This window comes from Neopsephotus bourkii, unplaced genomic scaffold, assembly GCF_033783945.1.
Source record: "Neopsephotus bourkii isolate Nb327-2 ecotype Australia unplaced genomic scaffold, CSIRO-AGI_Nbou_v1 NB_887, whole genome shotgun sequence".
NCBI lineage: Eukaryota > Metazoa > Chordata > Aves > Psittaciformes > Psittacidae > Neopsephotus > Neopsephotus bourkii.
In genome coordinates, this window is record NW_026901381.1 from 2840558 (window position 1) to 2864446 (window position 23889).

At 44.3% G+C, this 23889-nt stretch overlaps 1 protein-coding gene across 3 annotated transcripts in view; it reads right to left on the reverse strand.

The window, feature by feature from the left end:
- SFMBT1 (Scm like with four mbt domains 1) overlaps positions 1-23889 on the reverse strand; it is an 88358-nt gene that overhangs the window by 53516 nt on the left and 10953 nt on the right. Inside the window, exon 1 of one of the 3 annotated variants that reach the window (XM_061357271.1) lies at positions 22408-22516. The exons of the other annotated variants lie outside the window; for them this stretch is intronic. The gene's annotated coding sequence lies outside the window, so the exon portion shown is untranslated. Of the gene's footprint in view, positions 1-22407; positions 22517-23889 lie in introns of those variants that run through there. 3 annotated transcript variants of the gene reach the window in all.

The window sequence follows — 23889 nt, forward strand, 5'->3', positions numbered from 1 at the left end:
AACAATCAGGAAGCCCTGAAACCTTGCTTTGCCCTTCTCATTGTTTGCTCTCAGTGGCAATCCTTTGCTTTCCACCCGCCAAAGCGGGAGCTGAACAACTTCTCACTGCCACCTAGCAGCTGCCTTTGCCCTCTTCCTTCCACCCATTAGCTATACATGCATGATCTGTGCTGTGGATTGAAGAGAACACTAGTGCTGTTACAGACAGTTTTACACACCTCAGCCTCCAAGAAAACACCAACAATTCACAACCAGAGCAAGAGAAGCCACTCTTTCACAATATTTATTATTTAATAAATACTGACAGTTAACAAGCTCTACATAGTCAATCATTGTAGTCACACACACAAAGTTGGTCTGTTTTAGCCAAATTATATATAAGGATAAAATTCCATTGTGTACTTTTACTTTCTAACCCAAGCACTTTTGGAACTGAGTTTATGGAAAGAGCCTCCTAAAGCTGGTTCTGATGCAAGAACCATGACACCCAGGTTATGTGAAACAAGCACAGACGCCCAGGGGTTTGCATTCATCAGCTAAGCTGCATCATTCTGAAGCTTGACTTATGTATTTGGTAAGTTCCTCTTGATAAGATTAAAAAAAAAACAAAAAAAACAAAAAAACAACCCAACAACAAACTTCTATTACGAAAAGATCCATGGGGAACACAAGCATTCATACAGCAACAAAACCCTCCAAATAAGTTCTATACAGATGATGGTTATCTCTGCTTCCCAGTGACAGTAGTACTTACAACCACTCAGAGGGGTTATGTCTATCAGCATTCACTAGTACTGGATCAATTCCTCCTGACCAGTTTCTGTCCTGGGTTTAGCAGCAGCAGTCATTTTTTCTCCTTCTTGGTAGCTGGTGCAGTGCTGTGTTTTGCTTTCGGGCTGGGAACAAAGCTGATAAAAATGATGATGAGAAAAAATGACTGCTGCTGCTAAACCCAGGACAGTTTCCCATTCACGGTTGAACACAAGATGATCTTACCCATGTTGGTATTCAAAGTACACAAAACTGTACCCAGCATTCAGGCATGCCACATAAACTAACTTACCCAGCATGAAGGCATGCTATATAAACTAACTTAACCAGCATAAGTAACATGGCTTGCACATCTATTACGTGTACTTTGTCCCTACTATAGTCTGAGGAAGGAACCCCTCTATTCATTCTTTTGGGTGACCAGATGTAGGTTTTCTCAAGTAAGCTACAGTAGTACTCTCCGTGTGCATCCTGTATCAGCTAATGGAAGGCCAGCATATGTTGTACTTCATTGTTCTAGTTTGCTGAGAAAGCCAACAGGCAGACTAACAGTTAATAAAATAAGAATCTATTATTGTACTAACACTGAACTTGTATACTTTAGAGAAGACTGAAGCTATTTTACTTGATAGCAGCTGTGTTTACACTATAGCACAGTCTGGTACCTCCGAAACTCAAGTGAACTTATATCCAACTGGTTCCAAGGGAGAAAAAGCTGTTAAGAGGAGAAACATACTTCAGCTTCGTGTGTTAAATGAGAATCTTTACTTCAGCTGCTTTTAAAGGTACCACGACTTCATTTACCATGGACCAGGAGTACAAACTGAAACCAAAATATACTGAAAACAGTTGCTTCACTCAAACAGTAGGGTCATATGAAAATTCATCGGTGCTTACCAGATGACACTTTCCCCTTCTGCCCAGCAAGGTACACAAATATATTTCAATCAGCACGAAAGCTGGCTTACAGTTTAGACTCTGAGCCACAACCATCAGTCACTGTCAAGGACAGAGCGCCTGTCCTCTAAAGCTTCCTTCAGATGAAAAAAAAATGTCCACTGTCAAGATTAATTCAGTATTACTTTTTATTGATTCAGGCTTGCTAGATATCTTCCTTTCTCCTTTTAACACTTGCTGAACAGAACGGGAAATAACACTTTATCTAGAACTAACAAAAGCTTTGGACATCTATTCTGCATGACGCAGTCAGCTGGACCAGATCTCTGAAGCCGATTACTTGGGAAGGGAAAAATTTACTTGCTTTTTACCTGAAAACCACAGTATATATACATTATGTTGAAGACGCCAGATCCATCACGAAAGGACCACCACAGCAGTAACTCCCAGCTGGGGAGTGCCACCAGCCTTCAAGCATTATCTGTGAGGCTCTTGCTCTGGCTAAGCAGAAAATCCATTCAGTAAAGCCAGGCACTAACAGGGACATTGCGACTGGTGCTCTGCATCCGTGAAGCCACAGTCAGGCTGCCCGAGCTCCTGCCACGTACAGCACCAGTTGTGCAACCTGAGAAAGTCAACTGCTCTTCAGCCTGGCCATTTTGTTCACTGTTCAGGATACAAGACAAAAGTTGTTTTGTGGGTTTTACTTAACATTTCTTCTCGGGCAACTGCTCTTTTAATTGAGGCTTACTCTATTTCCCTTTGGTTTACAGTGCTACATCTGGATGGGCTGGCTAATACAAACTTTCTCCTGAGTTTAGAGGAACATAGGTAGAACAGATCCAAAGAGCAGCAAATTGCAAGTTCAAAGGTCTCTTATTGCCCAGCATACTAAAACAGACCACTGCCTCCAGAGAGGAGCAAGACAACAATTGCCTGCCAGCTGCAGCCAGGCTCTGGAAATAGGAGTCTATCTTTCCCACAGTGTGCTGCTTTCCTAGCACTATTCTCCTCTAAAAGCAAGGCAATGAAACTGCACTGTATCAGCCATTTGTCTACTTTGTCTTGGCTTCCTTTTTACACAGGAGAAAAGACAAAAATAATACAAATTAGAAAGGGCTGAGAGAAAATACTGCATCTAAATATAGAGAGAGGGATGCAGTCCTCTCTCCCAGGTAGGGGACAACATGGTGAGGAAATGAGGAAATTTGGAATTTACCACTGGCTTTTTTCTCAGGCTGGCTGTTTCCAGGCAGCTCCACTGCCAGCAGATATGTAGGTAAGGTTGATCAGGAAAGCTTTCCTTCCAAGGAGGCAGCTGGAGACTAAAGCCAAATGCTGCTCAGAACTTGAGTTAAAATTCAGAGATGCTCTTAAGTTGCCTGAGTTCCCCCCTCCAGCCACATTCATTATTGTTACTACAAACACAAACTGAGCAAGTGATGGCAGTGCCACATGTCTATTGCCATTAATGCTTGAGCAGTGTGCATCTGCCCAGCTTCCATGTAAGTGGTCCACAAGGCAGAGTATGATGAAGAGCAGTGAGCTGGTTACATCCAGCACTGCCACAGAACTGCTCAGCAGACATAAAATCTTCTATATCTTTTAATCCAAATTACTACAAATGCAATGAGTTCTGGTTTTAGTTGTCAATGAACACAGACAACCTAGATTAACTTAACAATGCTGCACAATACTGGGCATGCCCTTCATTTGCTTAAACCACACACTAGCTGACTGCCTCTGCCCTCAGTAGATTTTCTTATAATGCAAAATCTCGAGTTAATTTCTTCATAGCTGCTGCATTTGCAGTCAGTTAAGACAGATCACATCATAAACATCTATTATCAAGAATTCATAACTACCCAAAAGGCACATAAATGGTAGTGTCTTTTAGAAGCATCCTCTGGATCTTAAAAAGATGCCTACAAAAACCAAGAAATAAATCTCGACATCACTATAGCACAGCCTGTAGTATCTCATTATCAGTTGATCATGGGCAGAGGACACATAAAATTAGTTTCCACAATTTATAGCAGCACTGATGTTAAAGACAATAAATGCAATAGGAATAAATAAATTAGGAGTTAAGTTAAATGCCATGAGGGCTTATTAATTTATAAAATAACTACATTAATCCACTATCAGTATCTAAAGAACTACTGAAAACAAGTGTTCTTGGGGAGTTGATAAGAGGACATGAGAAATTTGGTTTACTCTTCACTGCCACTTGACTGTTTCAGTAACATGGGATTCTAGGCTCCCACTCCAGATCTTCTGTTTTAAACAGTAAAGCTGAAAATAACCTCCCTTTAACAGCATGTACTTTTTCTTCTCTGATGCACCAAGCTAAAGACTTAATACCGGAGTGTTGTCTGCAGACAGCAAAACAACATCTGGCAGCTTTCCGAGCATCCCGTCTGAAGTAACTCTTCGCACCTTGTACAGGCAAACTGCATCTGGTGGCAGAGCTGGGTAATGCCCCAGGTACAACTGGAATCTGCACATCACATTTCTACTTACTAGAGACTCAGACTATTACTGTAAATTGCTGAACAACTGTATCAGATGTCCCAAGAGAGGAGAGGTGCCAACTGCTGGTTTGTGTTGTACCTGTACTTCACAACAGCCTTCTCCTCTGAACACAAATAGGAAATGGAGAATTCAGCTCAGGTGTGCGAGGTCACCTGGGACTTCTGTGGTAAGACCTGAAGTGATGCTGCTGTAGAACACCACTGTAATTTGCAGTACTAACCTTTTACTAAAAAAGGGTATTCTTGCAAAGAGACAATCATAAAGGGCATTTTAAAAAAGGGAAAGCTAAAAGAGATTAAAACCATTTTAAAAAAGCATCTCCATCCAGTGCAGACTTTCATGACCTAGGCTAATTCAGGCCACTTCTGCCATAGGCTGAATAAGACCTTACAAGAGAAGCCCAACAGCAAGACATCATCATGATGTAATATCACACAGGAAATTAGGATTTAATAAAAATGGGAGGCACTGCAGAGCTCGGGCTGGTCAAAACAATCAGATTTTCGTGCAGTTTAAAGCATGTGGAACATGTCAGCACTTCCCAGATATCCCACTGTAGTCATTCATATCACACCTTCCTTATTCAAAATTTCTACCCAATTTTCCTACATGACCTCCAGGGAACACTTACTTCAATAGCAAGTTCTGACTGCCATCTCAGTTATTCAAATGCATTAAGTAATAAACCTTAAAATGTTTTCTCAAATTATTAAAACATGCTTATCAGCAGCTTTGCCTTAGTTATCAGGTTAAACAAGATCTAATATCTAGCTGTTCACCTGCTCAGTGAAGTATGTCTCAGCTTTTTGTATCTATATAATGACATCAGAGGAATAAATTATATACGTTTAGGAGGAGAACTAGACACCATCACAAGAACAGGAGACCTGATGGTTAGGGAGAATCTGTAACCAAGTAAAAGGAAGACAGAAATTTTGCACAGCATACAAGTTTCTGCACAGTAATAATCAGTCATGGTGAAGTAGCCAAAAAGGTCATCTGAGACATTCATGTTGGGAAAGCTGGATGGCTCAAGGGATTTGCAAGACACTCAAGCTCACCTAGGAACCATTCCACAGTGTGATCAGCATGTCTTGCATGTACACTTGATGCAGGTTAACAATATCCCTGCTGTTGTAGCAGAATTGCACCGTAAGCAAGGGTGAGATAAGGTGTAAGAGGAAACCTGTTATTAAACCAGTTTTGCTAGAGAAATCACTGCATGTGAAGAAGCTCCAGGCTGCCATCCTGACAGCAGCTCCAGCTGGAAGGTTGAAAACCATTGATGTAACATCTGTGGAACGGCTTAATATGAAGTAACGCAGGTACCACGAGGTAGTAACAACAGCCTCTGTGTGCTCCTTCCATTCTGCGTATTGGTCAGAAACAAGGCTTAACTGGCATGAATAAAAATTACATGCTGCTTTCTGCTTTAACTACAAGAAGCAAGTATGTTCACTGTAATTACATACACGTACCAAGGACTGAAAAGATGCAACAGCCAGCAACAAGAATTTTTCTTCATGATTTTCTTTTTTTCTGTCCTCTCAAGGAAAATATTGTTATGGAAAGTCTTCAAGCAACAGAGCTGGCAGGTAATGAAAATGAACCGTTAAGATTTTGTGCATTATGTGCATGTTAAACCACGGCTGCTCCATTCCAGGTCTTCTCACTCTGGCATACCATTATTTCTGGGAACACAAGACTCCTCAGCACAACCCTGACAAAGAGATATACAGCCGGGGTCCTTCATGCTCTTCCTTCCTTCCCTTCCTCTGACCAAGACACAAAAACTTCCACCAGCCACTGTATTCACTGTAACACTCATCTTTTGCCCAAAAGCATCCTGACAGCATGAAAAGCAAGCATTAACTAGTTTGCCTCATGTCACTCCATACAATTTTTAAGGAGTTTTTGTATTTGGATAGATACTATATTGTTTCTGCTCTAACATGATATTCCATTTCAGCTTCTAAAACCTGATAAGCAACCCACAAAACCCCAGAAGGCCCATTACAGCTCTTCTCTGCTGTAACTCTGAACTAACGTTACTGCAAACTTTTGTGTTATTTTCGTAACAAGACAAATGGTTTCAGATTTTTATTTCTATGAAGTCTGCAAAGGCTTTGTCATTTTGCAAGGGACAGGGGATAAAGAGGTAAACCAGCAAAGGCTTGGTTTCCCAATGTTAAATTTTATCTATCGAGTAAGATTATAGTGCCTGCTTATAGTGTAACTTCACATTAGTAGTGTATGAAATAATTCAGCCTGTTGGCAGAGATATTTATGACCAAGTCAATTAAGGGAACCATCTCAAACGTACACTTGCAGCCTGCAAACACATTCATGCACGCCTCACTACAGAACAACACTAACGATTAACAAAACAACTGCTGAAAGCAGGTGTTGGCAGAAGTGTATCCCCAGAATTGTAGTGGCATTAATAATTAAGCTTCAGAGCTAACAACCCGCTGTCAGAAGTGGGAAGATAGAAACATGCACGAACGGTAAGATGGAGTGTCGGTGCCTTAGGTCTTTTTATAAAAATATCTAACTCTTATAAAGGTGGCAATGGCAAAAACGGCAAATTTCTTCTGTGGGTCTTTCTGTTCTGTAGGTCATTCTCTACACTTCTTCAGCACCTGCAGCATCTGAAAACTGTTGAGCCTTGCAATATTTTGTACGAGGAAATGTCAGAAACATCTAGAATATGTTTGTACAACTTGATAGTACACTACAGCAACATCCCAAGCTACTATAATGATCCAGAAACTTTTCCACCATTCAGCATTACACAAGACCTGCTAAAAACTCAAGTAAAGCTTCTTCTATATTTTATTTTCAGAAGTCTCTACCTTCCCCTTCCTGTGGTTCTCTTCTAATACTCAAATTTCTCCTTAAGATACTTCATGAAATGCATGGAAGTCACTCTTAAAGCCTTCAAGACCCAAATATTTGTACTGCAGTTCCACCATTAGTCAGTCCATCCCAGAAGTTGGTTTAGCCACCACAAAGACCTTCCCCAGACTCCAGCTCCATTCCCCAGGAACACCATCACACTGCCAATAGTTGTTTAACTAACCCATCCCAGATGAAGTTTCCCAAAGGACCACAGTCAGTTAAAGTCAGCTAAAAGCTACTGTGAAACTTCCAACACAAGAGACACGTTTGGGAAATGCCAGTTTTAAACTGAAGCCTGGGACTTTGACGTGAGCCGCATGGAAACATGTCCTGAGGGAAGGATCTGAGTCACACACAAGTACTGCAATACGAGAAAGATACTATTAATGTGTTTAGGTGCCTCCACTTGTATTTCCTACGAGACCAGGAGAAACCAAGCATGCTCATCTCCTGCAGAAACAGGCTTTTCAGTTACCTTTTCAGAAACGACTGTGCCGTTTTTATAGATGCAAAATGCAAATGCACCGGCTGCAATCCAATTCCAGGAGCAGGTTCATCTGAGCTGTGTGATTACAGACCTGCTTTCTCCAGCTGAAAGGCAGAGCTGCTTTTAGTTTGTAATTGCATATTTTTTTAATTATTAGTTTTATCAAAGGAACTAAACTGACAGCACAAGCTATTTTTACAAAAGCAGACAAACAGAGCATCAGGTATACTCAGGAAAAGATTAAACAAGGGAAGTATGGTTTTTGAGTAAAAAACCCCACTACAAAACTTGCATTGTCTTTGGGTTGTTTTTTTTTAATGCTCAGCTCACTCAATATAAGCAGCAATTCTTCTATAAACTTGCACACATTATCTGAGCACAGAATGAGATACACACATCAGCTACTACCAGACACTGTTGCTCCCAATCTCTTTCTTTACAACAATTCAGAATATTTCCTTCACAGAACTTTTTTTTTCACAAAATTAACTCATAAAATAATGTTTTTTTAAATAATATTTTATCAAGCTACCAGCCTAAAGTATTAAATAACTCAAGCAAATTGTAATTAACTCCAGACTACCGGGAATGAGATGGGGTTTTGAATGATATTAAGAACATAACAGAAGAGCATTCAAAAGACATTCTGACACCTCCTGAGTGTGAAGTTCATGTTCAATTCTGATATCTACAGCCACCTTAATTTTTCTTTTGCCAGCTCTCTCCCGCCTTTCCTTCCCCACCGCTTCTTCCTCTCCACCAAATCAGACATCACCCATGTTTGTGCAATCAAAGCAGCTGCAGCTCCTGAAGGAACAAGGTCTGAAAGAGGGACAGCCTGTCAACTTCAATTATTCACGTACGCCTCCAGGCGCTCATTTCCAACACAGAACTACAGGGAGCAGGTCAGTGTGTGTACATACAACTTCACTCCAACAGCTGGAATCAGAGTATTTTTATCATAAAAGCCAGTCCTGATAGTGAACTGCTGCTAGCTCCAGCCAGGGAATGCTGCACTACCAAGGAGATGGGTGCTCCAACCCAAGTCCCGCCATTCTCATAAGACTAAGCAGGTAATTAGCAGAGAACCAGTGACAAAGAGCAGACGTGGATTTACTACAACACAGCATTAGCATTTATCAATAAACTCCAGAGATTTTTCAAGTTCCCAGATGTGGACCTCAGGCCATATATCCTATCAACGCTTTAGGTAGCAACATTGGTCACTTCAATGGCATCTGACTCCAAACACTTTGAGAATCAGGGTCCAAGCTACTAAATTCTGGGAAGCAACCCTTGGTGTAGAAGAAACAGGAGAGAACAAGCCATCCCGGTGCTGCCACTGGTTTCTCCTGCTGTCTGAAGCACTCCTTCTCTGACAGGACGGCTGCCATCAGCGTGATGAATAAAAACAAAAGCTGCACTTTATCTTCTGCCTTTGTTTTGGTTTTCTTTTTTTAAAGACAGCTGAGCAAGCTGTAAAGGAAAACTCTCCACCAAGCTGCTCACAAGTACAAGGTTTGTGTGAAATCACGCTGCCAGTTACACCAACAGACGTCATCCTCCTCGCATCCTCTCAAACAGTGTTTCCCCTAGGAAACTAAATCAATAATCTTAAGCAACAACAACCACACACACAAAGCAGGCTGCTATGAGTGTAACATGAAAAAGCGATGTTCATGTTGGTTTTAGGATTATGTGTTTTAATTACACCCCTTCACCCTCCTTCTTGCTTTGTAATTGAATTTTCTTTTATCTTCAGAAGGCTAACTTTATTCTTAAGAGGCTGTGGATGGCAGAGTTCAGTCCTTTCACTGCAGAGTCCTGAGGTCTCCCACTGCTTTCCAAGACTTCATTTGCATTTTGTTTTAAAAGGCTTCCAGCTCAGATGAGCAAATATGTTTTTAATGGAAATAAATGCATATCTAAAGAAGGGATATTATGATGATAACAAAAAAAAATTGTTTCCCTTTGTACCTAAAGTGATCCCAGAAATCCATCACAAGGGCTTAGAAAAATCCTATTCAGCCAGCAGATATTTACAGGACACACTTATTTACAGTCTATTTGAAATTACAGATTTGGGTATCATAATATGTTCTTCATTCTACCTGTGGGATCCAGCATATCTCACAAAGACAAGCTGCTTTCAATATGCTGCCATTGTGCCACTAATACACTCTCCTGAGTGTCTGATGCCCTGACACTTAACTTTTCTTATGTGAAAAGAAAGTCCTTTTCCTGCTATCATTACTTACAGCACAGAACCCGGCCGCTATTTCAGTTCCACTGCCAGCACATCTCTTAACATTATGTCCAAGCAACAATAATAAGAGGCTAAAAGCACAGAAATACAGTCACTTCTCACCTTACAGACTGCATTACTTAATACACTGCAGGTGTTAAAGCGGCACTAGAGCCTTTCCTGTGAAGCACCTAAGTTTTTTAAGAGGCTGAGAAAACATTTCAGAGAAACAAGGCTTTAAATGGGCCATTTTAAAGTCCTGAAAACTGAGAAAAATGTACACGCTGGGCCGGGTATAAAGCCACTACAGGTCTTGCTGAATCGATTAATTCTGTGAGACTTCAGGCATCAACATAAATAATCTTCAAAAGTCCCCGCATTTGATCCTGGAGTCTCTTCAACCAACCATGACCTTCAAACCTTCTGACAGGGAGCCAAACAGCCCCTATTTTCACTCTAGCTTGTGAACCGTTTCTGTATCACCCAGGGAAATGCTGTATGACCTTGCTAAAGCTCCATCTGAGTCATTACTAAGACTCTACCACTCTTTGCATGTACAAACAGTGATGACAAAACACAGCCCAAACCCCATATCTTTTCCTTCTAAATGGAATTACAGTATTATGAGTTGTGCTAAATCATGGGACTCTCTCTCCAGGCAACACCACAAAAACATGGCCTTGCCTTGTTACTACTCATTAACTGACATGCTTCCTTCCCAGTCCCCCTCTAAAAAGTACTGCAAGCTTAAAAAAGAAGAATGAAAATAAAGAATAGAAGACAACTGCGTTTAGCGATGCACATCTCAAATCACAAGAACATTAACAGGCCTAAAGGCCTAAGAACAGTGACAGCAAAAGGTTTTAGTGAAGAGCTCACAGTAAGTGATGATGTTCTTATTACCCCAGCATCAGGAGTGGTAAAATTACAGGAAAATCTGTTCCCATTTTGAGATTTTTTTTGCACTTCTGTTCATACAAAGAGAAAATCAAGACTTGAGCCTAAGGGCTCAAAGACAGAGCGCAACTGAAAAAGATTCTGCTATTTTTAGGAGTGCTATTTCCAAGCTTGATCCTGACAACACTGGAATATTTACACTGTCACAAAATGTATTTTCGAATTCATACTTCTTTTTTATTGAATTATTTTTGCAGCCCCATCCCTGCAAAGTTCAGTGCCTATTTTTTCAGGCATCGGCACATGCAACCTTATTTCTGTTCTTAACATATAAATACGAGAGAGAGCTAATACTCGTCTATTTAAGCCCCACCTCAACTTTTGAATCAATAGTTGAGATCAGGAATTCTTAACCAGAAATTTTAAAATCAGAATTTTAACTTTACAGCAGAATGCAATAAAAACAGTGCTTCAAAAATAACAAAGGATACCCTTGTCCTGAAAACACTGCCTTAAAATGTTCTTCCATGAAGTCTCCTGGATTTTCTTCCCCTGGTCAGTATTTTGCTTCTAACTGTAAGCCCACGGAAGGTCTAGAAATACCTGTATGTATTATAATCATGTGCTTCTGCTGTGAGATTCGATTTAAAATATACTCCTGATTAAATGGAAAACCATTTGCCTGGTTGTGTTTAGGAGAGGTCTCTGCTGACAGCCCAGCTCTGTTTTGATTTGCTCCCTACAGATAGAGAGTTGCTAGCAAAACATTCGTCAGGAAGTGCAGCATCCGATGTAATTTATACTAGCTCACACTTCAGTGCTGCCCTCAGCTGCAACCAGAAACTGCACAGACAAGCACTGCCATGATCACTTCTAGGAGTAACAAGAATGTAAAAAAACGGATCCCTATGCAAAACAAGTGCATACATTGAGTGAAGAACTGGCCTAGAAAAAAATACTCCCTAAAAGCTTTCCAAAGCTGAGGTCAACACATCTGCAGTATCTTAACTTAAACACTTGTAAGGTACTTTGTTGGCTCTTATGGTTACAGAAATGGTCTTCTAAACACACAAGATTAAAAGCTTGTTCCTCTATACCAGGGTTAGGCACACCCAGAAGTAAATAGCCACAAAATGAACAAAAACTGCTGAGCTACAGAGAAATAATGAATGGATTTTTCAAAAGGGCTGACAGAAAAACACTCATTAGCAGCAAAATGAAATCACTTCTCTGGCTTCTCGATGCAACAATCTCCATCAAATTTACTGCCTTATACAGGAGTAATTCACACAGAATACAAATCCACTCTGGACTGTGGTATATTCCCACATCATACGGATTAAATGCAATACCATGTTCTCCTGCACACATCACACAGGTGCCAGATACAGGGAACTCCACAAAGCACTGCATAGGGAGACTGATCTGCTCTCTTCTATCTAGACTAGGGATGTTTCATTTGTCATTTTCCAAACTGGAGTAATGCGTGATCTATTCCCACCACAGCACACAGGCTTGGTGGCTGTGTGGAAGCCAGCAATACATATCTGAATTAACAGCATTTTACAAACTTCACCACCTGGGAAGTTCAGAATAAGACTATTTATATGTTGAAAATACTAAGTTCCATACCATGTGCTGCACAGCAGATCCAGTCAAAGGTAACTTCACCTAATGACACTTCGTCATTTAACAAAATTAAGTCATCAAATAACACGAATTAAGAGTTTTACTGAGGATATAATAAAACCTGGGCATTAACCAAGTTTAATGGTCACCTCAGCCAGAAGGGTGCCCAAAAACTAACAAGAACACGTAAAGTGGTATCAGCATTTCTGGTTTATACATCCTCTATCATCACAATGAAAACTTTCTTAAATTAAAAGGAATTGTGCATTGTAGTGCTAGGAAGTGCCAGTTTGAGTCTTTTGCATATGGAAACACTTTTTCATTATTAATGTTGCTCTAAGGATGCAATTTAGTTTTATCTAATTTAATTCCTTCTACCTTTGCCCTGCAAAATACCTGCATGAATGTCGAAAGCCAACAGTAACAGCAGCGGTGGCCACATAAACCCCGAGGCCAGCCCCTCATGCACATCTCCTCAGAGTTCCCAGCACTCTGACTCCCCTGCCCTCTGCCTGGGAGCTCAGCACAGAAATGCCTGCTTGAAACAGGAAGATGACAATCCATTAGGTTTCAACTGTGGGAAGCTCTGAGCACCATTAATTCCCAATCAGTGTCTTCAACACAAGTTAAGGAAAGCAAACATCTTGCAAGCCTCATGTCGACAGACACGGTACCAATTTCCAGGCTCTAGTATTGTCCAGAGAGACTCAAATCATTTTGGAGCATTTTCTGGAAGATCATCTTGTATTTTAGAAGCTGAGTATGAAGACAGGAAGTAATCACTGAAATAAAAAGTAACTTTTTACACTACAAGGAGGACTACTGAGTCTGTACTGAATCCTGCCTTTCAAGAGAAGTACACAAACACGGAATAAGTGTGAAGTTTTGAGAGATGAAAAATAAATGATGTTTGCCAAGAACTGCAACTCAGGAGTTTGAAACTGTTATGTTTAATTCTCTCGGAGCATCAACCCCTACTCATTAAGAGCTCCAAGGAACAGAGGAAAGAAAACACTGTGCTATAGCTCTAGAAACCCAGAGCACCCTGAGACAGCGTGTTCTGCCAGTGTCAAACAGCCATGGCCAGACTAGAACCTGCACAAAAAATGGTATCAAAGATCAGAGGCCTGAAACACTTCTATTCAAGAGGCAGATGTGTAATTCAGTTTTCCAGGGAAATTAAGAAATACCCATGGCCAGAAAGAGCAGTCCTGCCCAGTCCAGCACTATGCACACACACAAGCTGTGGACAGGCTTCAGCATCTTCTGTACAATAAAACTGCTTCTTTCTTTGAGCTGAACTGTGCAACTACGGAATAGTACAACAGGAATATGCAAAATCAAAACTGCTATGAAAAATAAGAGTAAGGAAAGGTTAATCACTATTTCTCCCAGCACAAAAACCAGAAAACACAAACTGAACACTTTTTCATGTTGCACATAATTAAGCTGCAGACTCATAAGCACAGGAAGTTGTGGATTCAGAAAGGATTAGACAAACCGACAGAGACCAGGTCAGATCACCAGTTCCTGAGCAGCCCGCACAGCCGCGTCACCGACTGCAAGGACCACACTCTGCTTCACTGTTTCTTATCCTCATTCCAACTGAGGTGAGACCCAGGACCAGATGTCCTCCTGATCTGACACACGGCAACGTTTATGCTCATCACAGCATAAGCTAGACTTGAAACTGCTCTTCCCCAGCAATGCAGAGAAGAAACTTTGCAGCCACTTCCAGTGACTATCACACTGGTATTTTTCTTCCAAATTCCACTGCTAAGGCAGAATCTGAGAAGGGTTCATTTTACACTCTGAAGTATATTTTGCCATGCTGTTTGTCAGAAATCAGGTTTTTGCATTGTGGTAAGACAGATTTCTCCCTTTTGAGCAGACAAGAAATCATACATTGTTAGTCCCTGAAGTCCAAAACACACTGCTTGTTAAAACTTAAACAGGGGCAGTTTAGATTGGATATAAGGAGGAAATTCTTTCCTGTTAGGGTGGTGAGGCACTGGAATGGGTTGCCCAGGGAGGTTGTGAATGCTTCATCCCTGGCACTGTTCAAGGCCAGGTTGGATGAGGCCTTGGGTGATATGGTTTAGAGTGAGGTGTCCCTGCCCATGGCAGGGGGGTTGGAACTTGATGATCTTGGGGTCCTTTGCAACCCTAACTATTCTATGATTCTATGCTACAGAGACTCTCCCAGCCTGACCACTGGAACCATGTAACCCAGCTTTGTGAAAAGATACCTCTTTAGAAACATCAATGCTGCTATGCTTCTGTAAAGGTGCCTCTGCTAGTTGATAGGCAGTTGTAACACTGTTTTATCGTACTATCCATCAATCACAGTTGCATGTAAGCACAATCCAGACTGACAAAGCATATTCTGATGTTGTTATCTAAGTAACAGCATAATCAAAAAACGTTTATATCAATTGTCTTAAATGAAAGAGTATTAAACCATGTAATTCTGCGATTTCTCAACAGCCTTAAAATAGTTCCCAGTAAAATTCAACTGTTGCTTGCAGACAAATTATAAATGCAGAAGATTGAACCTGATTATTTAAATAAAAACCTCAGTTTTACTATAAAAAATTCCGTATTTCTTACTGGATAATCATAGGAATTATAATTTATGTCAAGTTGCTTTTAGATGGAAATTGGACTCCAATTAGAAACAAAACCTACACTTTCATTTTACTTACCTAAGTAATATTCTTCCTTTAAAAGCACAGAGAAAGGAGATATAAAGAAAACAATATTTTGGTTTTCAATTTAATGAGCACATAAAGTTAAACCAACAAACATTAACTACAATTAAGAATGGAGGGGTTTTCTCTTGTCACCTGGTCCTTCCAGCTGCTATGTTCCTTTCTTATTTTTGTACCAAACAATCTTCCCTGGGTTTTCAGTTTCCAGACATTATCCCTTTCTTACATAAGATGAACTGGCTGAAAAATCAAACCCAAACAAACCAGCTGTTGAACACACTCCCTCTTCACTTGCAGAAAGGCTAGAATTACCTACAATTGGCTTATAATCACACTAAACTCTGGATTCACGTACTTAGCCAAGCCACATCCTTAAATACACTAGTTTTCATTAACGAGTGACAAAATAAATGCTTACATTTGCTAGAGAGTGAGTTCAAAAGAAAGACTGGGCCACAACAGCAATGGGAATTTAAAATACAGTTCCTCCCCTCTCCCCCAAATCTATTTTTAAAGTCTGGCAAATAACTTAAAACATAATAACCTTAAAAAGCAGACTTTTGTTCTTGGTCAATGTACTAAAAAGCCTCGCTGCTGACTTGATGAAGTCTTGTTTTGCACATAAACGAAAAAAACTTCCCAGAAAAAGGGGAAGATTTTCATATGCCCGTGCCCATGGTCACTTTCATTTAAAAGGAGTTGATTTGTTTGGTTCAATTGGCCAATTAGTGCTATAGATGTAACACTTCTGACTGATCCTGCGCTTTCATTATTTCTTAGGGCCATTAGTTTAACCCTCATGGTAACACTTTAAAGAGCAATAGGCAGAGTTAAACCTGAAAGGAACCACTGCCACCTTCAGTAATTTCTCTTTTAGGATGTGCATTACGTGAGTTCTGCTGGCCCAACGGCAGGAATGCATCCCGAGGCTTCACCCTGCCTGTCTGACAGGCATTTCCTACCCGGGTATTTCTTGAAGAATTTCATTGTCCAGATCTCATAATTTATATTAAAACACCACTCGAACAATTCAGTCCTTAATATATGAATGGGGATATATTTGGAACCTGACATAATAAAAAATTAATACTAATATATGAAAGAGAAAGCCTGTGTATGTAATACATACACCTATAAGGTTTCAATAGGTGGGGGTTGGACTAGATGATCTTCTGAGGTCCCTTCCAACCCTTGGGATTCTGTGATTCAATAGCATTTCTCAGTACTGCTTAGAAACACCACAGCTTTTCCAGCACCACATCCTCATTCTTGGAGCAAAGTGCATGGGCACTGAGGCCAACTTTCAAGAGAAGGACTTTGACAAGAGGTGGGCTCCTTTCAAGAGAAGATGCTTTGACAAGAAAGATCCTTACAGAACTCTCCCCCTAGCTTCAGACAAGGCTTTACAGTATAAAGGAGTTCCACAGTCCTAGATTTAAAACACATTTTATGTTTTATGATTTCAAAACAAATAGCTTTCTTTTCTTAAACCAGAGGCCATCACTCCCCATGCACAGAGCAAAGAGCCTGCTAAAGCTGCAAACATTCACATTACATGTCCCGAGTAGCCAGGTATTCCTACTTCTGTCAAGCTACAGAAAGAAAATACAAATATCCCAGATAAAAAATAAAATCTTGCATTTATTTATCTTTTTACAGGTCAATAGCATAACAAAGTGGTAAGAAACACCAAGGCATCGCTTATTCCAGTATGGAAAGGCAAGACACCCACAGAACTTACTAAAAGCCATGAGCAATAAATATGCACCCAGCTTCACAGGGGAAGTGCCTTCACTTCCTGACTTCACTGGTTTCTTCTGGAAACAATGACAAATCTGAAGGTCCTATTTATGGCTTTCTCTCACCCATCCCCAGCAGAAATAGAGACTATAGCCTCTAAATACATCAAGATGGAGTTCATCTTCTCCTATCCACTTGATACCTACTTCAGTATCTCTGTTCCAGTCCCTTACATCCTTACAAACAGCAAAACCTTGTAGGGTTCCTCTGCACCACCATTACTTTCAACCAGTGACCCAATTCTGCAAGACAGAGCACCTCTTGATACACGCTGAGAGCCCTCGACTCCAATCAGCCAAAATGGAAGAGGAGGTCACTCACTACATAGTTTACGCATAGAGAGAAAAAAACTCCAAGATGCATCTCTTCTCTCTCTCATCGGTACTCTCAGAATCTCAAAGCTGGTTTAATAGCCACATCATTTTTAGATAGCATCAAGTTCCACTAATCTCTTTCCCAACTCATCTCTTTGAAAAAAAGGACGTAATTTCTGTAGTGAACAAGAGTGTCCTCAAGTGTAACAGCAAATAAACCAGTGTAAATGAAGTGCTACAGGAATATAACAACGACCTTGAAAACCAGCAAGCTGCTGCTCAGGGTGACTCTAGGTACAATAATCACAATTTACATGTCCACATAACCTGAACAAATGGGTAAGATTGCCCCTGTAACTAGCAACTCACCTGAACTGTACACAAGCATCTGCCATAAGCCCACCTGCCAAATCCAAATGAGTGAAAAAGCCAACACAAACCATGCATGGCTCCCACCTACTTGAAGTGAAGGAAAAACTCCTATATGAGCATTGTTTGCAAGAAGTGACATGTGCAGCAAAAAGCTAGTGTCATTTAAGACTGCCCTGGTTTATTAAAAAAAGATAGCTTGAAAGAGCAGAAATCCTAGGATTATAGTCAGCTATCTACAGAAGAGATGGTTATTCCACTATAAACCCTCAAGAAGTCCTCTTGCTTTGGGTTTTGTTATTGTTTATCTGGTTTCCTTAGGAAACAAGGCTCAGCTGATTAATTTGAAATGTCCATATGTACAGTTTTCTGCCTATCCTCTCATGCTTCTTCATCAAATCCAGCCAACAAAATGTGAGAGGGGCAAAGGGCTCAGTGATATTATGATACTACAAGTATTGTACCAGGACGCTTATTTTCACAAGGAAAAGAAATGTAAAACATCACTGTCTCTACAGAAAATAGAACTGATGCAAGTATCACAGAGAATCCAGAAGAGGTAAGAAAGGAAAAAGAGGAGGTGGAGACAGAGGGAAAAAGAGACCTCGGAAACAGTCCTGTGGCTCCCAAGCCTTGTCTGTCTGCAAAGTTCCCAGCAAAATGCTCCTCCATGGTGTTTGCGGGTGATAATCCAACACCACTAAAGCAAAGCAGAAAGCTACTCCTAAGACGTACTGCTTTCCACCTTCAAAGCATTTTTAAGGCATTCATTTAGGACTCTGTAACTACTCTGCAGCTTTGCATTAACACACTAATTTCCCAGCGACATGGAGAGTTACCTGGAGAGTCCCAACTAATATGCAGAATATCTTCTTCCAGCCAAAGCTGACAGCCTCCTTCCTCATAGGGGAACACTTAAGATACTCAAACAAGTGATTCCCCTAAGAGATGCCCTATTAAGAATGAAGAGTGGAATTCATCCTGTAATACTTCAGTTCTACAGCCTAGCTTTTGCTAAGAACACTAAAAAAAATACAATCTCACCCATATGACAGGAGCATAAGAAATAATAATAATAATAATAATCTGTACCCTTAGAGTCAAACCCATTTTAAAATCAAATGAGCAATAAGCAACACTTCAATGCTTCTTTCCTAGGCTTTATCAATATAAAGAAAACTGAGCAGTGGAAAGAACTGCCAATTAAAGTTAAAAAAATTACATAATTACATAAAAAACTACACTGATGACATTATTTTAAAATAGGAAGATATTAATATATAATTAACATTAACTCTCATTTTCACCTTTTGCTGAACTTGGACTATGCAATCTGCTAAACCTCCCTTTCAGGATCTCGCATGCTAACACAACATGCGCCTTCAGGACAATTTCAGCAAGCATCTGAATCAAAACAAAACAAAAAATCAACTCCCACCCCCTTTTCAAGTAAGAAAGTAATCTTGAGAGAAGGCAAAGTAAAAACCAACTAAAAGCTTTAAGCAACACCCACTCAGGTTTAAACCTATGACCTAAAAACTGATTGCCATTTCCCAAAAGCAGGAGGAAACGGGCACAAAGTCAAGTCCACTGCCAGCAGCAGCACCGATGCTCAAAGCTACCAACACAAAGATGACACATAAAATCTGCTCATCATCAAGCACGATGAGTCAGATGGACAGCAGAAAAGAAAGACCTTATGGTTCCAGGAAACATTTGTAACTTACACACCCTACACAACCTACAAGATACAGAAATGCACATTTAAAAGGTCAAGAAACCAAATCTGACTATTTTATAACACTGCAACCATGTTAATATAGGAACAATGGCTGGTTTTAGGTATCCAAAGCTCTCTCCCCAGAATGCCCCTTACTAAACACCTCCCAGGTTTCTATTTCTCCTGCACTTAAAGGACACTTTAGTGAATTTAACCTGAGTCACTGTCAATGTGCTCACATAATGAAGTTGCTGTGTGTCTAAAGTGCATCACTTGTAGGACAATTACTTAAGTCAAGCTAACCGAAAAGTGACTGTATTGATGTCTGCATCAGCACAGGAGCACCATGCCATGGCCAAACTTCACAACTGGAAGCACAATAATTATGTTAGAGTGATTTCTGACAACAAATGGAGTGGATTTAAAAAGTGAGCATGACAAGACTGGGCAGGGTCTAGAGCTGTCACTGGTCTGCCATGAAACAGACCACCCTGTAACATGTGACCACAACCTACTACCAAACATATTTCTGCAATACTCTTTAACATCTTGTCCATGAGACAGTGAAAGAATATAAAGATTACACCACACAAACTCCATCAGTCATTTAGATGTCACTGGACACTCAACCCACCTTTCTTTTCCACACAGCAACTGCTTAGGAGATTTGCCAGGTTTAAGAAGCAGTTAAGATAATTCAATACTAGCAAATTAATATAGAGGGGGGAAAAAACTGCAAAGGAAAACCCATACAGATCAATAATGGCTACAATGGGTCACAGTTTCTCAGCTCTCTATCTTGCAGTGCTGTCCCTTGTGGAGAATGCACACTCCAGCTTTCCCATGACAGGATGCTTCAGTCTCCCAGTGTAACTGCCCAGAAGAGAAATCCATCAGAAGGGAGCAAAGTCATTCTCCACACACCTCCACACCAAGTCTAGAGTCATAAACAAAGGTGGAGTGAGATCTATCAGTTTTACTTTGTTGTCTGTCTTGTCCAGAAGCATCTTCCTGCTTTTCTACTAACAGAGGTTCTGGGAAGAACTATGTTTCATTCTCATCCTTCAATCACAGCAACAATTCACAAATCAAAAGTAAAACAGGAAATGACTGAACTGAAGGCAGGAAGCCCACTAAGTCTTCTCCCTAGAGATGATACACAGATGCCTTTTTCCTCTTTTTCAATTGTAAATCCCATGTCAGTAGTACCCACCACAGAGGAAATCTCTGCTTTCAGCTAACTGATGTATTTTCATCTTGACACTGATGTACTCTGCCCCAAAAGCTGTCTATTTTGAAACAGCGATCAGACCTTAGATGAGGAATCCATCCTGCCGGGTGCTGTAGATGCTACAAGTTACAGCCCCCACTCCAGTAAGAACATGACCATTTCTCACTAACAACTTCATCTCTTACATCATGATTTTCTCTTACAAATTATGTTTCTGACCCATTTACATCATAAGCCTTCAGTAAGTTGCAAAACAATGGTATTTCTGAAGTCACAAGGCAAGTCACTTCTTCTCCAGCATTACTTCTGCAAGGTACACCTTACACTCTGCCTTATGGAAGTATTTGCTATGGTAACCTCTTGGGCTACTGACAGCAGCCACCTCCTGTGAAGGGACAGTAGAGAAACAGCAAAGTAGGCCTTTTCTTTTGCTGTAAAACCTCTCCCATTGGAATTTGGCTGCTGGCGCAGGTAAAACTGCCAAAGGTTACCATGCAAAATCATCTTATAATGGCAACAAGTTTCTCTGAAGTAGATATAATTGTTCTGCTAAAGCACACATGTGACTGCAAAACAGGCATCAGCAGCCTGTTTCTGAAGAAACAAGGGCCTTGTGGAACTGCAACAGTGAATGGAGTTAAAAATGCACAATTAACTGCCTGCGCTGTTTTCCCTCTCCTTTCATTATTTCCAATGGGGGGGGGGGGAGCCCTGGTAACAAGTTTGCAAAAGCCACAGACGGAAAACTTGCACAGTCCTTCCCATGCGGGCATTCCGCCCCCCCGTTTCCAGCCGGCGCTGCCCAGGCAGGAGCCCTCCCGCAGCCGCTGCCCCGGCGCCGATTCCTCTCCAGCCAGAAGTTGGCGTCCCGGGGCATCCCCGGCACCTCGGCGGCCGCCCCGGCCGTGGCAACAGCAGCGGATTTACGACTTCAGGTGCAGAAACGGCGGGCAGCGCAGACCGACTCCCCAAGAGACAAAGGCTTTCGTTCGCCGGAGCGCCGGAGGGCGCGGAGCCGCCCGGGGTGCGGAGCGGCGGCGGACGCGGCGCGCACACAATGCCCGGCCCCGCGGCAGCGCAGGCCCCGCAGCGCGGGCGGCGTCGCTGCGGGAGAACCGGCGGCGCGGCCGCGGAGGCGGATCCCGCCCCTCTCCCCCACACCCACCCACCCAGAACGGGAGACGAAGAGCCGCCCGCTGACGGGCCACTTGACGGGGAGCGACGCCAGCCGCTGCCCCGGGCGGGACGCGCCGCGCGCCAAGCGGAGCAGAGCACGGCCGCGCCCGACGGGGGTGCGGAGCGGAGCGGGGTTTAAAGGTCCCCTTCCACCGCCATTTTGAGGGGGAGGGGGGCGAGCGAGCGGCGCTCGGTGGGCTGGCCCCCCCCCCCGTAGCCGTGGGCAAAGACCGGCCGCGCCAGGGCGGGGGCGCGGCGCGCACAAAGTTCCCGCGGGGGCCGGGCGCGTGCCCCGTCGGGCGCACACCCCCCGACCCCCCCGCGGGCGCGTACCCGACCGGGAGGGCAACTTCGGCCCGAGCGCGCCGCGGGACGCCGAGGGCCGAGGCACCGCGGGCCCCTAGCGGGCGCGCGCCGAGTTGCGCGCGGGCAGTTGCGCGGCGGCGGCCGGCCAGCCCCGCGCATCGCTCCTCCGCGCGGGAGATCGCGCGCTCCCCCCGCGCGGCCGCCGCCGCCGCCGCCACCTCCCCGCCGCGCTCCGCCTGCCTCTTCCCCCCTCCTCCTCCTCCTCCTCCTCTTCTCTCGCCGCCTTTTTTTCCCCGCATCCAAACTTCGGGAGCCCGGAAAAACCCTCCGGGCCCCGCGCCCCGCCGGCAAAACGCGCCCAACACCTGCGCCCGGGGCCGCTCCGGCCGCGCACAGCCGGCACCACCGCCCGCCTCACCTGCGGGGAGTTTTTCCAGCCCTGCGCCGCTGCCGGGGCTCGGGCTCCCCGGCGCTCCGCTCACTGCCTCATTCCAATATGGCACGGCCCGCCAGAGCGCATGCGCCCGCCGCCCGCCTGCCTCCCCCCCCTCCCGCCCCTCCGCCCTCCCCTCCCCTCACGGCTTTTCGGGCGCTCCGGCTCCCTCCTGGCGCGGGCGCGACTTCGTCGCCGCCGCCCGCCCGGCCCCGCAGGGCCCGCTGCCGGCCCCGCCCCACCGCACTGCCCCGGGCTCCTGCCCCCAGACACCTGCTCCCGCCGCGCCGGGGCAACCGTAGCCTCGGCCGCCGGTAACGGGACGCGCCGCCGCGACTCTGCTGTGGCGGGCCGAGGAGGGGCGGGGCGGGGCGGGCTCCGTCGCGGAGGGTAGGGGCACAGCCGGGCAGGCGGCCGGTGCCTTGTGCGGGGACCGCAGTCCCGTTTTCGTCCCTCCGAGAGAAGCCACCCTTCTTCCCCCTCGGCGATATCCCAGCCCCGGGCGGTCGGGGCGCGGGGCTCGGTGGTGCCCCTTGCGCGCAACCACTGCCCTCCCCACGGGGCCGCACAGGCAGTTGGGCCTCGCCGGCGATGCAATTTGCCCCGTGTGCCGTTCCCCCGTCCAGTTTTCCCCCGCCCAGGGTGGGGACCGGCGCCCCGCTCACTCGCCGCGGCTGCCCGCGGCGTAGCGAAGCGAAAGAAAAAGGAAGCGGGTTGTGCAACACCGCGCTCCTCCTGCCCGAACTACGGCGGCGAAGGAGTGGGAAGACGGCGTCCCCCGTGCCCCGCAGGCGGTGCGCACCGAGGCGGTGGCGAACGGCGGCGGGGGACAGCGGGACCTGAGCGCGGAATGCCCTTGCGCTCCCCGGGAGCGCATCCGTCCGCTGCGGCGGAGGAGGGCCGAGACTGCGGGGGAGTGCTGTAGCCGGTCTCCGCCGGGAAGGACACGTGCCAGGCAGCTCGCAGTGGGGCAGGCTCACGGCAGTCTCAACATCCGCGGCAGGGTTACCGCTGCCTACGTGCCCCAGCGTTGCGGCGGACACTAGTTGCTTATAAGTGGAAATGAGTGTTCGGTGGGGAAGAGCGGATCGGAGGGTGCCGAAACCATTGTCTCCGAAGTACCAAGAAATGGACAGAGCTCTCCGTGCCGGAACAGCGGCGGGAAGAAACGATGTAGCCGGGAACTTGCTCATTACGCGTCCCGCGGCAATTGACACACGCTGCTCTCTCTGTGCATGGTGGCACCGAGAGATACGCGGGGACCGGATGACTCCCGAGCGATACAGCGCGAAACCACGCGGGATGTGCACACCGCGCACCCTCACAGCGGGGTTTTGCTCTGCGAGCAGGCGAGAAACCTCGGTTTCCCGCTGGCCTGAAGTTAAAAGCAGAGTCGCTTCCCCCTGCGCTCGGCCGGGAGCGCAGCACGCCCGGCTGCCCCAGGGCAGCGGGGCCTCGCCCGGGCTC